Source organism: Pteropus alecto, unplaced genomic scaffold, assembly GCF_000325575.1.
Source record: "Pteropus alecto unplaced genomic scaffold, ASM32557v1 scaffold76, whole genome shotgun sequence".
Classification (NCBI taxonomy): domain Eukaryota; kingdom Metazoa; phylum Chordata; class Mammalia; order Chiroptera; family Pteropodidae; genus Pteropus; species Pteropus alecto.
This window is the reverse complement of record NW_006443138.1, coordinates 6932990-6947183: the sequence shown is the minus strand read 5'-3', so window position 1 is coordinate 6947183 and position 14194 is coordinate 6932990. Positions and strand designations below refer to the sequence as shown.

At 37.0% G+C, this 14194-nt stretch overlaps 1 pseudogene; it reads right to left on the bottom strand.

Moving 5' to 3' along the window:
* Positions 1–1876: 1876 nt before the first annotated feature.
* LOC102895371 lies at positions 1877–2549 on the bottom strand (annotated as a pseudogene).
* Positions 2550–14194: the final 11645 nt, after the last annotated feature.

Genomic DNA, 14194 nt, shown 5'->3' with positions numbered 1-14194 from the left:
TAGGAGTTTTATAGTTTTAGGTCTTATATTTAGGTCTTTCATCCATTTTGAGTTAAATTTTGTATATTATGTAAGGTAAAGGTCCAACTTCATTCTTCTGCATATGGCTGTCCACTTTCCCCAAAACTGTTTGTTGGAGAGGGTCCTTTCTCCACTGTGGACTAGGGACTCTTGCTGAAGGTCATTTCACCATACGCATGATGATTTATTTTTGGGCTCTCTATTGTTTGACTAGCTCACATGTCTGTACTATCATTTTTTTGTTGCCCAATGTCCCCGATTTGGCCAGGGGAGCATCCATTCTAGCTGGCTTCTGAGTCATTTTGATGTTTCCATCATTCTTTAAGAAATCCCTTGCTTTCTGGCACAAGATATTCTGTTCTCAACATTTACTTTGCCTTTGACAGCCTCAAAATCAGCCATTTCTCTAAGGAGTCCTGATTCCTTTTAGTGGATATGACATTTGGAAGTCGAGATCTAGATGCTAGGTATCCTTATTGGTATTAAAGTGTCACTGTTCCTAAGCTCTCTCAGTGGACAGATAGGAAATATATTTATGTACATAAAACTCCAATCCAAAACCATAGGGTTCATTCCAATTTTCACCCTTTATGTATTTTTAACTCTCTTCTCAGTGAGAAACTTATCTTTTATTTTCCTTTGCCCTGTTTAATCAGTTCCCCCATACGTAACCAATGTCCCATCTCCATTGCTACCCTCTTACCCACACAGATATCTTTTCTCCCTGCTTGGGCTCTGCCACCCCACACCAGGCCTCCCTCACACCTGCTTATAGCCTGACTCCCTATGCTGAGTTACTCCCATGCATGCTCTCACCCTTTCAGGCTTTGACAACCCACAACTGACTTTCATCACCCTTCTCAGGCTCTGACTCTCCACACCAAGATGCAGCCTATCAGTCACTTTGGGTTGTAATATTCAACAACCTGTTCTTCCACATGAATATTTTGGACTCTAATTTTCTCCCCATATCCCTGGAACCTGCGTGCGCACCCGCGCACGTGCGCACACACACACACACACAGGCTATTCCTTCCCTTCCTCGCCCCAACACACGCATGCATGCACACATGTACACAGATTATTCCTTCCAAGTAGACACATTGCTCATTCCATTGGGCTCTGTTTATGCAAGGCTGCCCCCATGTGGGCAGCCTCATCACCTTGCTTGGTCTCTGACACCACACCCTGGGCCCGCTACCTGCATGAATTCCCTCTTCACTTTGCTCAGGTGAGGCCAGATCACCCTTTTTTATTCTCTGGAAGGTTTTGGTGTTATTTCTTCCTTAAAAGTTTCGAAGAATTCACCTGTTGTCTTCTTTGTGGGAATTATGAAATCGAATTTCATTAATAGACAAAGGGCCACTCATTTTTCTTATCCTGTCAGTTTTGGTAAGTTGGTTTTTGCCCTAGAAATTTTTCCAGTGAATAAAAATTTTCAAGATTTTTAGCACAATTGTTAAATGCTCTTATCTTTTAAATTATGCAAAACTTACATTCATTTCCCTTTTTTCATTCCTGACACTGGTTAGTTTTATCTTCTCCTCAATCTGTCTCTCTGTATCAGTCTCACTTGGGTTTATATATTTTATTATCTTTTCCAAGTACCAGTTGTTGGATATGTTGATTCTCTGTTTACTATTTCACTAATTTCTGTATTTATCTCTATAATTGTCTTCCATTTTTTTTTTTTTAATTTGCTGGGGGGGGGTTGTTATTTTTGTTGTTGTTTAAATGCATCCTATTTTTCGACTACCTACATGACATGTTTTTTTTCTTAAAACAACAGCTCTATTCCAAATAAATCAGAGTCAAAATAAATGAAGAGCTCAAGGCAACATCAATCCCATTTGTCCTAGTCCTGGCATGTGGACCTTTTCAGCAGCAGCCAGTTATGATAATGACAGGTAATAGATCTAAATTGCCAAACTTGTTTTTCCATTTCTAAACCATCCTTAAAAATCAAATATGGGGTCACACCATCCTCGCAGTACTCCAGCAGAGCAACCATGCTGTCTGGATTCAGGTTTTCACCAACAAAGAATTGGCAGATATTTCAAATTAGCAAGGATGTGCTTGATTTGTTCTGCAGCCCCCATCCTGAAATGTTTTACTCTTTCTGGTCTCTGTTCTTCGTTTCCCTTTGATTGATTTAATGTAATCTTTGATGTACTTCTTGTAGGCTGCTTTTGTGAAGCTGGCTTCTTGCAAATGATAGTTCATGGCAATATCAACACCAGTGATTACTGTGCTTTCAGTACCTTGCCCTTCAGAACTTCAGCAGACACATTTCCACCATTGAAGGAGTCATCAGTTACCTTTATCCTACTGACATCTTTCCCTCCACCTCCAGGCATAGCCCATCTGCGATCTCTGAGATCTTGTAGATCAATCCCAATCCAATGTTACCTTTATCCTACTGACATCTTTCCCTCCACCTCCAGGCATAGCCCATCTGCAATCTCTGAGATCTTGTAGATGTCTGAGAACATCTCATCGTGGCTGATGAGGTTCTGGTTGATGATCATGATGGCAGCTGGAAGGAAACAACTGCTGTGCTGGCGGAAAAGCAAATTTGTTGTTCTGGTAGGTTACTGAGGTAGCTGCTTAGATTGGGGAATGCAAACATTTTTCTGTAAAGAACAGATAGTGAATATTTTAGGCTTTGTAAGCTGTACAATATCTGCTGTTACTAAGCTGTTCAAGTACAAAAAGCAGCTGGAGACGTATACATAAGAATGAATGTGGTAAGCTGGTTTTTCCAATAAACCTTTATTTACAAAAGCAGGCAGAAGGCTGGATTTGGCCTATGGGCCATACTTTGCTGACCTCTGGCTTAGATCATTAGATCTCTTATAGACCTGTTTCCATTATCTGTTATTTCTATTGGATTTCATCCATGTCTTGTCTTCTGGTAAACCAGGTTATTTTTGACTGAGTGCCAGAATTGCTTTTGATGAACTGTAGATAGTTTGAAGCTCCGGATGTTATTCTTCCTCCTGATAACTTACTTTTGCTTCTGTCAGGCAGGTAGACTAATGTCACTTGCAATCCCTTTAATCCAAACAGGAGTTGAGATAATTTGAAGCTGGATGAGCCCTTTCAGGTCCCAAATTAAAACTTGAGGTGTATACATTTTCCTTGCAGCCCTCAACTCTTAATTTTTGTCTCTTCAGCCCCATGCATCTGTTAAAAAGTGTTTAACTTTAGACCTCATTGTGTCTCTCTACTTTCAGAATTGGCAGAGAGGTGGTCTCAAATGCCAAACCCATGTCTCCTTTTCTAGCTTTTAACCACAGTTTCTCATGCATTGCTTGCTTTCAAACAGATATATACTTTCTCCAGCTTTTCCAGTTGTTTCCAGTAACAGTTTTCAGGCACAAGATATCTATTCTGCCATTGCTGGAAACAGAATTCTCTTTGTCCTAACCATTCTGGATCAATATTTCCTAGTACAGAGTGTGTCTTTTCAATGTGTATGCTGTTCGGTTAAGGAAATTATGTTGATTTTCTACTTAGAACTTCAATTATGAATGTTAGGCTTTTTGCCTGCCTTATTCCTATTTCTGTAATTTTAGAATACTTTTTTTTTTTTGTAAAGCAATAATTCTTCTGTTCAATAATTTCACCTTCTGTTACCTTGCCATCTATATTCTTGCATTGCTTTCTTACACCATAGCAGTAGGGTGGTCTCCCCTTATCTGTGGTTTCACTTTTCAGGGTTTCAGTTACCTGCAGTCACCATGGTCTAAAAATATTAAATTTCCCCAACCATCGATATCGTCATGGCTCAATAATCCAGGATCACCTGAAGCAGATAATCCTCCTTCTGATGCATTGTTATGAATCAACAGTAGTCTAATGTTACGTCATAATGCCTGTCATTCACCTCACTTCATGTCATCATGCAGGCATTTTATCATCTCACATCATCATAAGAGGGGTGAGTACAATATAAGATTTTGAGAGACCACATTCACATATTTTATTACAATATACTATTATAATTGCTCTATTTTAGTTATCGTTAATCTTATTGAGCCTAATTTATAAATTAAACCTTATCATAGGTATGTATGTATAGAAAAAAACATAGTTATGTATGGTTCGGTATTATCTGAGGTTTCAGACAGCCACTGGGGGTCTTAGAACATATCCCCAGTGAATAAGGGGGGAACGACTGTAATTGTTTGTTGATTTTGATTCATGGCAAACATTTGGCTAGCTGACTCCTTACATTTGCAGGGCTTGGGGCAAGAGTGCAAATGGGAGCCCCAGATCATATGTCTAAATTTAAAAATTCAAATCAAGCTTTAAAACTATTACATAAAATACATGCTACCCTTCTACCTTGACAAATATACCTTCAAAACAACAAAAAAATGTGTAAAACTATGGTTTTTATGTTATTAAAATTTAGTAAATATCGGAGAGCTAAACTTAATTATTACTGCACATTTCTAAGTGTTCTCTTGATGGACCAGCAATGTTGGTAGACAAAATAAAATAAGCACACATATTTCATAAGTTATATTACTTATTCCACGAATTTTATTGTTTGCCTTTATTTCAGCACAACCACTAATAATGTTGTTATACTACCTTCACCTAATTTGAATGCCATTGACAGTAATGATCTACAGGATTACAAATTTAAACATAATTTTATTAAAAGTATACCAAATGTATACAAAGGCATATAAACTTTGGTACACTTTGAGCACAAGAAGAAAATCAATGCTTGGCACTTAATGGGAAATAACACTTTAGTTATGCAGCAATCTTGCATTTGTGCTGAAACGAAGAATTTGATTGTCTTTTGTTTCCTATAGACAAGTCTTCCCTCATCTATGAAGCAATGTCAGTAGCAGTACATTCCACAAACCTGCCATGGTATTTGCACACAGGTGCCTTTTGTTTTGAAGATACTGGGCAAAGGATTTGGAGAAGCATTTCGCTAGGGGCCTGAATGGGGATATTCACACAAAAGCAGAAGAGTTATTAGTCGCACTGTGCTGACACTGAGCATCAGACCCAAAGTGACAGAGCTGCTTATTTGTCCTTCAATAAATTTGTGTGCTTGTCATATAAGGGTCTCTCCAAAATGTGGGACCCAGAGGAAGGGCTCTTTTTGTCTGGGTCCAAAGATAGTACTGGTATTTAGTTATAATTTTCATCTTCTCTATGAAACATTTTTCTGGTTACTTTTTTCTGTCTGATGCCAAGCTTTACTGCTCTTCCTCACTTCTTTTCCTTCAGTATCTTCATATCAGTGCGATGCCAAATGCTTCACAACATACACCCTTGCTGGCTCTTTCTAAAAGTCACTACCTATCCCTCTTCTCCCACTACTCCAACAGTCCTGACCATGTGCACCTATTCTCTGCACCGTGGAGCCCCCTGTGGAACGCTAACTTGATTATATCCCTCGACCTGTCTACCCCTAGAACTACGATGGTGGATTTTGTTAATGATTTCCTTGTATTACTTTTCTATTATTTTCCTCAATATAGGGATCTCTAACACAAACATTCACAATTTTGCCTGTTTTGAAACTTCATGTAAACGGAATAAAACTGTGGACTGTGACTTGCTTCTTCCAGTCAACATCATTTTAAGATTCATTTGCTACTCTGTGCAACTAGAATTCTATGTTCAAGCTATTTGGTACTTCACTGTACAAATGCCCTACTATTTACCTACTCTAAGGTTGGTGGACATCTGAGCTGTTTAGTTTTATGCTACTAGAAATAATATTGCCATAAAAATTCTTGTAAAAGCCTTTTGGTGCAGAGATATGAGTTTCCCTAGTGTGCGCGCGGTGCGTGTGTGTATGTGTGTGACTATTACAAAGTAATGCTAAACTATTTTCCAAAGTGGTTGTACCAACTTAAACACCCTTCCAGCAGCATTTTATTTTTCATTTTTAATTACTTTGTTAGTTTCAGATATGCAGTTAGTTTCAGATACGATAGTTTCACAATGGCTAGACATTTATATAATTTATAAAGAGACCCCCCCGCCCCCTCCGCCGCATTCCTCTAGCACCCATCTGGCACTACATACAGCCATTACAATATTGACTATATTCCTCATGCTGTACTCTACATCTCCATGACTGTTTTGCACCTAATTTGTGCAAATATAGGGATTCCTACATTTCCTTCTTCATCCCTTCCTCCTTTTCACCCAGGCCCCCAATCCCTCTCCCCTCTAGCAATCACCGTTTGTTCTCTGTATCCGAGTATGTTTTCATTTAGTTTCTTTTGTTTCTTAGATTCCACATATAAGTGAAACCATATGGTATTTCTCTCGTCTTATTTCACCCAACATAATACCTTTTAGGCCCATCCATGTCATTACAAGTGGTAAGATTTCATTTTTTATGGCTAATATTCCATTGCATGTATGTCCCATAACTTCTTTATCCAATCATCTATTGATGGGCACCTAGGTTGTTTCTATATCTTGGCTATTTTTCATTGCACCCGAATTCTAGCCAATACTTACAACATTTTTTTTTCCAATCTGAGGGTGTGAAATTATCTTCATATCAGTTTTAATATGCATTTCTTAGATTACTAATATTTTATATATTTGGAATTTTTTTGTGAAATATCAGTTTGTGTCTGTTTTCCATTTTGCGAATGGGTTTGTCATTCTCATACAGATGTTGTTCATTACATATTCTTGGTATTAGTCCTTTATTAGTTTTGTGTTTAAGTATCTCCTCACAGTTTGGGGCTTCTCTTTTCACTGTCTTTGTGGTATCTTTTAATAGAAGTTCTTAATGTATTCACATTTATCAGTTTTTCCCTTTTCGATTTGTACTTTATCTTAAGAAATCCTCCTCTAATCAAAGGTCATAAAATTATTTCCTATATTTCCTTCTTAAAACAGTCTAGGTCTGTCTCTCCCATTAAGGCCACATTTAACCCACCTAAATTTGATACTTATGTATAGCATTAAAGATCCTATTTTTTCTTTGTATAGTCCATAGCAATTTCCATCCTAGTATAAATCTAGTTTTCATATATGTGGCTTTTGGCTTGTTATTCCAAGGTCTGCTTATCTATTCCTATACCAAATTTTTACTATCTTATTACAGGTCTTGGTATATGACAGGGTTAAGTAATACCCCATCTCTTTCTTGGTTATCATTTGCCTTTAACTTCCACATTGAGTTTAGAACCAGATTGTTAAGTGCAATAACAAAAAGGAACAAATTTCTTGGGTTTTCAGTTGGGTTTTTAGCACTGATGCTATATCAAATTAGGGCAAACTGTCATATTTACAATAGTGACTCTTCCTATTCATAAACATGTATGTCCATTGATTTGGGTTTACATTAATGTCTTACAATGAAGGTTTAAAACTCTCCAAAGAGGGCTTGCACATCTTTTACAACTGGCTTCTACACTGATTTTGTATTCAGCTAGCTAACCTTTTAATTCTAATAATTTATCTGTAGTCTTTCATATCACCTCATATTATCTGTAAATAATGACCACTGAGAAGTCCCACTGTCACACTCTCTAGGCTGGCTTTTCTGACTCCCAGGTAAATGGATTACGATTACTGCTTTGCTACTAAATCTAAATTAGTTTTCTCATATGTAAAATGAGGAGCCCGAATAGGACTGTTTTAATGTTTACATGAAATAACATGTGAAAATGGCCAGCATGTATTAGTCACTTCAACTCTTTTCTTCCAGACAACAGTTTTGTGTGTTCAATTTATTTTGCACATTGCAGTCAGACTGAGTATTCACTGAGTAGAAATTATTTCCTGACTCCCAAAGAGCAGAAAGAATATCCCTTGGCTTATATCCCCTTTCTGAATCCCATACGTGGTACTCAGTAGGCACTCAAATGTTAAAAAAGATAGGCTTTCACCTAGGGTTAAAAACAACGAAAAAAATAGTATTATACAGTCAAGTAAAATTAAGTGTACTCTCTTACACCAATCATGAGAATTCCATTTAGAATGACATTAGGATACTATACCCTTCAAAGAAATGTTAAATATATTTTCTAATTGAGTTAATGCTCTATGTGTTTAAGTACAACATATAGGTACAAAATACCTTTCCTTCAAATGACGTAATGTATCCTTTGAGCAAATTTAGAAATACTTTTAGTATATAAAGAGTGGGGGGATGGAGGTTTTATTAACTAATTTCACCAGAACAATTAGGAAATTACTATTATGTTGTGCATTCTATTTGTACTGCTGTGACTAAACAGGGACATTGGATTAGAAAAGAATCTTTCGGCTCTTCTTGGATGTTGGAGCTTGCTTTGGATCTTTCAGTTGTTTTATCTGCCCTTTACTGGTTGTATTACTTTGGGCCTGAATGCAGACACTGAACTGTTTCCTCAATTATAAAATGAAATTACTAAATCATGACAAATTTTATTTCTTACATAAAGCTATCACTAGATGGCAGCACACTAACATTTTCATATATTTTAAAATATTTTAAAACATTTAAAAATATCTAAGCCACCATAAAAATCACAATATTTAAAAATGTGATATCAGTTTTCACCTACAAAACTGCTATTTTTAAAAAGCACCAATTATTAAAAAGGATGTGAAGAAATGTCTTTTCAAATACAGCTGGGTGAAGGAAAATCAGAAGGCAACTTCCAGTGTCAAAAACCTAAAATGTCCATATATATTGAATCAAACACTCCAAGAAACTACCTTTTGAGGACAGAGATGTGCATTTAGATTTACTTATAAGTATACTCACTGCAGTATCCTTTATATTAGTCAAAAATCTAGTGAAATTACCTGACTGCCCCATGACAAGAATTGATTAAAATCATGGTATAAGTTGAAATACCAAGTAGCTATTAAAAGCAGTTTAAAAACACAATTTGTCAATCCTTAGTGTGCATATAAATCACTTGGAGATCTTGTCCAAATGCAGATTCTGATTCTTGAGGTCTGGGATGGGGCTCAAGATTTGGTATTTGCGACAGGTTCTAAGCCCACGTGATGCTGACACTGATAGTCTGTAGACCATTTACGTAGTAAGCTTTTAGACCATTTAATGATAGAAGAAAATGTCAACACTGTAAGAGTACTCAGGGGCCCCAACATAACCTACCTATACAACCTCTGTATGACTGACTTATTCACACAAAATACATGTCCAAACACTTGAGCTCTAATTATGTTTACTAAATCAGCCGTGTCTGTTCCTAAACTATGTCAATAGTACTTTTTCCTGTGACTTAATGACTTAATACAAGCCAATGAAATGTTAAGTGCAAACAGAATTGGTTCAATAAATACTAAGTTAATATTTTGGAAAGACTCAAAGAACATGAGCCACTTTAAAAATTTTAGTTGACAATGACATAACACTTACACCCATTAGAAAAATAAGTGTTGGCCAAGATGTGGAGAAACTGAAATTCTCATGCATTGCTGGAGGAAATCTAAAATGGCCCAACTGCTGTGTGAAAGTTTTGAGGTTCCTCAAAATTAAACATAAAATTGTCATATGACCCCAAAATTCCACTCCTAGGTACATAGACCCCAAAAGAATCACAAGCAGGACTCAGATACTTTTGTACCAACATTCATAGCAGCATTATTCACCATGGCCAAAAGGTAGAAACTCAAATGTTCATCAACAGATGGCTAAAAAAAATATGGCATAGTCATACAATGGATTATTCAGCCATAAAAAGGAATGAAATCCTGATATATATGCTACAAGGATCAACCTTGAAAACATTAAATAAGCTGGTCACATAGAACCACATTTTGTATGATTCTACTTATATGAGGTACCTAGAATAGGCAAATTCAGACATAGAGTAGAGGTTGCCAGGGGTAGGGGGAGAGGCAGGAACGGGGAGTTATTAATGGGTAGAATTTGTATGAAAAAGTTCTGGAAATGGATAGTGGTGATGGCTGCACATTGTAAATGTACTTAACGCCACTGAAATGGACACTTAAAATGGTTAATATAGCAATTTTGCTATATATATTTTACAGTTTGAAAGATGAATTATCTCCAACTGTATTACAAGCTTAAGCTAACAAGATAATGTAGTACACCTACACTTAGAAGGACCTTCATTCAAATATTTACTGAACATCTATGTTCACTATGAACACTGAATTAGTCACCGGGGACTTAAAAGAAAATAAGATCCTTTATATTCTAATGGACAACAAACATATATTTTAAGTAATAAGTGCCTGGGAAAAGTAAAGAATAAAGCAGAGTAAGGGAAAGATCGTGTTCCATTCTTCAAAAGATAGGTGAAAATAAATCTAAGATGACACTGTTGTGGATATATCCAAAGCATTCCAGGCAGAGGAAATGGCGTATGCAAAGGCTAAACCAGAAGCATGCCTGCCTTGTTTGAAAGACATGCAGACCAGGAGTGGATGAAATGTAGTGAGCATAGGGGAAGACACTGGGAGATCTGATCGGAGGGGGTCAAATGATGGAGGAAACTTTTAAGGATATGAAGCTTTATTTTGACCATAATAAAGGTATGACGACTGCTATGTGCTAAGCATATAATCTAACTTAACTTTTAATGCAAGAGTAGGTGCTATATTCCATTTTTTAAATGAGGAAAATGGAGCTCAGGGAATTGGTGCAACTCACCCTGGGTTAACACAGCTAGAAAGTGACGAGAGACAGATTTGATAGAGAAAGGGAGCCACTGCAGGATTTGAGACATGATACAAACTCTTAACAGATGTGCTAAAAAGACTGTAGGGAGTTCAGAGCAGAAAGCAAGACATATAAGGAATTACTGTAGCAATCCAGGCAAAGGATGAAAGCAGTGGTAGTAGTAAGTAGTCAGATTCTAGGTCTTTTCTGATGGTAGACAAAAGATTTCCTGATGTATATATTCAAAGTGAGGTGTGAGGAGTCAAGAACGCTTTCAACATTTTAGGCCTACACAACTCAAATGGTGTTGATGTTAGTTGCTGGGGAAGACTGTGGACAGAGGTGGTGGGGGAATGGTTGAGAGTGAAGAATTCAGCCTTGGCATAAGTCTGAGATGCCTATTACATATTCAAGTAGAGAAGTCAGGTAGGTAGCTAAGTCTCCAGTTTTAGGAAAAGGTTTGAAATGCAGGAAGACTAAGCCTCCTGGGAGCACCCCAAAATTAAAAGGTTAGGGAAGAAACAAAGGAGACTAAGCATGTATGGAATGAAGTTTTAAATTAAAATCCTTGTTTATGGCTTCTTTGCTTTATCTGCCTATTTATGCTGATCAATTGATCAACTTTTGATAAGAGGGCGAGGGCATTTTCTATCCTCAATGTTTGTGTAAGCAGGAGTAAGAATCGGTAGAAGGTAACTTTAGGTAGATTACTGTCCCAGTATTCTCAACAGGGATGAGAGCTGTGCCATTCATCTCCATCCTCCCTTCAGTGTCCATTCATATACTCAGATCATTTAGAAAGCCAAGGACAACAGACAGATTGCTATGTAAATTTAATGGTAGGTGATCTCCCAGTGCACATAGATGCACAAAGCATGTTTACAAGTAATGCGAAATATAAAAGAGCTTAAGTTTACATATTCAGGATAGAATGGTTGCCAGCAACCCTGGAATAATTTGAATTGTATAAAAATGTCATCAACAAACAAATATATATAATATACTATTAATTGTGAAAAACAAACCACCAGTAAATAACTATTAGCTTGTCTTCACATTCTGCAAATCTCTTTCTAACAAACTGAGCATGTTCTTAGGATGTTAGATGCTTTGGAAGATTCTTGCATTTTGTGTTTTCATTTAAGGTGAATCTCCTACCCCCGCCTCTTGGGGAAAGCTGAAGATAAGAGGTTAATAATATAAAATGACTTAAAGAGTTTTGGGGAAAGAACCTAAGTGGTGTACAGTAGTACTCAAGTTTCTATACTATACTGGGGTGGGGCCCAATCCTGAGTCAGGGACAATATTTTCCACAATGTTAACACTTCCACAAATGTTACACTCATTCTACCTACCTTGTACCTAATAGGATAGCTGTAGTAATTATGTAGGTAAACCTATGCAAGTATCTATATTTTAAAAATCAAATTAACAAGATACCACTAAGTTGCTATGGCCTGTCTTACACACAAGTACTCAGCACAGTATCTTGTACAGAGCAGGTATGCTTTTTGTGGAAATGAACATTTTTAAGTAATATATTTCCTAAATGCTTATAGTGCAGGTATTGATAAAGCTGTTAAAGTTAGCACTATGGCAGTGGGGTGACATGAGCCAGTAACTGAAAAATGCTGATTTGGAATCATAAACCCATTCTAACTTCAACTCACCATTCTGCTAGTCATAACCCCTCAGAGACCCACTGGCTCACTTGTAAAAGAACACTATCATACAGGGTGATTTAAGAAGCTCTAAGGAGATAATAGATACAACAGCAAATTTTTAAAATGCTGATGGCAACCCCCCACCAAAACAAATGATGGTATGGGTGATCCTGTTCTGCAGCTGAGTAGACAATCATTGAACTGAAAAATGAATTATTGCCTTCCCCCTCCCATAGTTTGATGCAGCTACTTACATATTCTCCTCGATGACTGAATGTTACTATGTGAACTGCCACCATCAAAATGGAGACTACTCTCAACAAGACGAACCAAATCCCAACGATGCTTCTACAATTCCACAGATCAAAACCAGTTCATTCTCCCAAACCTAAGCCTCTACCCATTTGCACAATGCCCCAAATCTTAACTGAAATGTTATTAGAACGTCTTAAAATTTCTACCTACTACCTACAGCCCACACATCTCCATATATTTATCTAACCATGTCTTCCCTCTTGAGAAAGGGGTGTTTCTCTTTCATGCCAAAGCTACCTCCTCTTATACTATTGATCTCAATGAGTATCAGGTTTTTTCTCAAACTAAGAACCTGAAAGTTATACCAGACTCCTCACTTTCCCCCTTTTCCCACTCTATTCTCCCCATATTTAGATGGTTTCTTCTCTATTTTAAGTTACTAAAGTTTTGTCTTTAACCCTGATGTCTTTTAATCTCCAAAACCATATAGCTACATGACTACTTGCTATTTCTGGGAATATCAAAGGCACTAAATTCATACTGCATCTACAACTTTTCCAAAGTTTCCTGATGAGTCAATGGCACACCATCACACTATCTCCAGTCATCCTCACCTTGTTATAGCCAAACTTCTATGTACTATCAGTTGTCTCCTGTCTTTCACCAAATCTTTTCTCTACCTCTTATTTCCACTACATCCTGTAGTTGAACACTTTTAGTAGTTTCACTGCTTCAATTCCATTTATTCTTTTCCTTATTTAATCTGCAGCCAAGATTTCTGAAATGCTAATCTAATTGTGACACTTCAGTGATTCCATACCATTCTTGGGACAATCTTTAATGTGCTTTACAAGCCCTCCAGAGTCCTGTCCCTTGCCTATTTCTTGAGCTCCATACACAGGCAATGTTCCTCGCTCCCTTCATCAGTCAAACAGGCATCCCTCCAATTCCTAATAATATGCTCCATTCCTGCCAAAAGGCCTTTTGTGCATACCCCTTTGTCTAGAAAGTGCTTCTTTTCCCTCTTCACCAAGTTAAGTCTTCCTACTTCAGTTCTCAGTGTAACAAAGAGGTAACCGTATTTTCTGAAGTTTTCCTATATGCTGAATGCAGATTTTTGAGAGGTAAATATATAAAAGCCCCCTCTTTCACTAAATCAAGCCTAGACTGACTCCTATGGAGTTCTATATGGCATTTGGTTTAAACGCATTCCTAATAATCTTTTCTTTCAAATACTCTAGCAAGAGTCTCAACTAACTCAAATGCAAGTAAGGATCAACAAATGCAATTTTCTTTAAAATAGAAATCTGGGGCCTGAGTTAACACCTGGCACAAAACTCCTTACTGAAATCACAATTTATTAGTTTTAAAAGTACTCTATATCTATAATGTTTCTAAGCTAGCTGGTGAAATAGTTTTGCTGTGATCTACAGACATTTTTACTTATTAAAGTCTAGTAAGGCTAATAATCCCTTAAAACTAGAAAAATATTTTCTGAATCTTAGATTTAATAATAAAACAGTCCAGATATCTTTTAGGTTCAGCCAGATATCACCTGCTTTAAAGAACATCAAAATGCCGATATAGAAAATAACCACTATCT